Raw genomic sequence first — 1537 nt, forward strand, 5'->3', positions numbered from 1 at the left:
TCACTTCCTCCATCAATGCAAGAACAATTTGTTCTAATAACCTGGCATTCTGTGATGCTCACCTTCCTGACAGCATCACGTAAGACAAAGCAGGTGCATAAGCAAAGGTGGTGAAGAAAGGTGATGGTGCCCAGCTATCAAAAGATATAGCATCTAGAGCAGCGGTTGTCAACCTGTGGGACACGACCTCTTTGGGAGTCATTAATCAACCCTTTCACAGGGTCACCAATTCATAACAGTAGCAAAATGACAGTTATGAAGTAGCAACAAAAATAATGTATGGTTGGGGGTCACCACAACATGAGGGACTTTATTTTTTTACAGGGGATAGCACGAACGCAGTCCCCCACTCCCACAAATTATGCAGTCGAGTTCCCCACATTTGGGGAAATCGCAGGGGTCAGCATATCCTGAATGCAATGGGTGGACCTCGCCCTGGGAAAGCCACCTTCGTGATCATGGTATCTCCCCTGCCACGTAAATATGAGGAACTGTATTAAAGGGTCGTGGCATTAGGAAGGTTGAGAACCACTGGTCTGGGGTCTTAAAGGCTTGAAGTTAAACAAGCAGCCATCTATCAGGAAAGCAACAAATCCACATGGAAGAAGCACACCAACCTATGTGATCACAAGGTGTCGATGGGATCAGGTATCAGGCATCAGAAGATGCAAATGAGGGGTCAGAATGGAGACCCAAAGCTCATCTACAACAATTGGACATCCCCTCAGAAAAGGGTCACAAGAAGGGATAGGTCAAACCAATCTGTGTGGGAAGAAGTAAGGCCAGAGTGCTCCTTAGAGGCAAGGACGGCAAGACAACGTCGTCTTCTATACTTTGGACGGGTTACCAGGAGAAACCAGCCCTGGGGAAGGACATCATGCTTGGTAAGGTGGAAGGGCAGCCAAGGAGGGGAAGACCCTCCACGGGATGGAGTGACACAGTGGCTGCCCCAATGCGCTCGGGTACAGGAACAACTGTAAGAATGGCATCAAGCTGCCTGGTGCTTCTTTTTTTGTTCTTTGGTGCATAGGGTCTCTCTGGGCCAGAGCCGACGGGATGGAGCCTAACAACAATGACAGTCCATCAAACAAACAACAAAAAACTATTTGCTAAACATATAGCCAGCGAGGGACTTGTATTCCTAATATAAAACGTTGGGAAGAATGAACATACCTGTCTTGGATAAAGTGCTCCGAATTGCTCCTTAGAAGCAAGGATGGCAAGAGCTCATCTCGTGTACTTGGGGCAGGTTATGAGGAGGGGCTGCGCTCTCAACAAAGGCATCATGCTTGGTAGCGAAGAGAGTTAGCGAAAAAGAGGAGATGGATGGACACAGTGGCTGTAACAATGGGCTCAACGAGGACCGTGTAGAACCAGGCGGTGTTTCATTGGGTTGTAGGTAGGATCGCTGTGAGCTGGCACGAACCTGTCGGCACCTAAAAACATTAATAACAAAAATCAGGTTTGGGGTGTTGTTGTTTTTTTTTTAAGGCAAACATGGAAACCAGATAAATATGGGCAACAAACTAGAATGGGC

General features: G+C 47.4%; 1 non-coding gene across 1 annotated transcript; it reads right to left on the minus strand.

Annotated features, from left to right (window-relative positions):
- Positions 1-321: 321 nt before the first annotated feature.
- LOC142427200 (U1 spliceosomal RNA) lies at positions 322-485 on the minus strand. Its single transcript, XR_012780011.1, has one exon. It is a non-coding gene; the product is annotated as a U1 spliceosomal RNA (small nuclear RNA).
- Positions 486-1537: the final 1052 nt, after the last annotated feature.

Source organism: Tenrec ecaudatus, chromosome 14, assembly GCF_050624435.1.
Source record: "Tenrec ecaudatus isolate mTenEca1 chromosome 14, mTenEca1.hap1, whole genome shotgun sequence".
NCBI classification, from domain to species: Eukaryota; Metazoa; Chordata; class Mammalia; order Afrosoricida; family Tenrecidae; genus Tenrec; species Tenrec ecaudatus.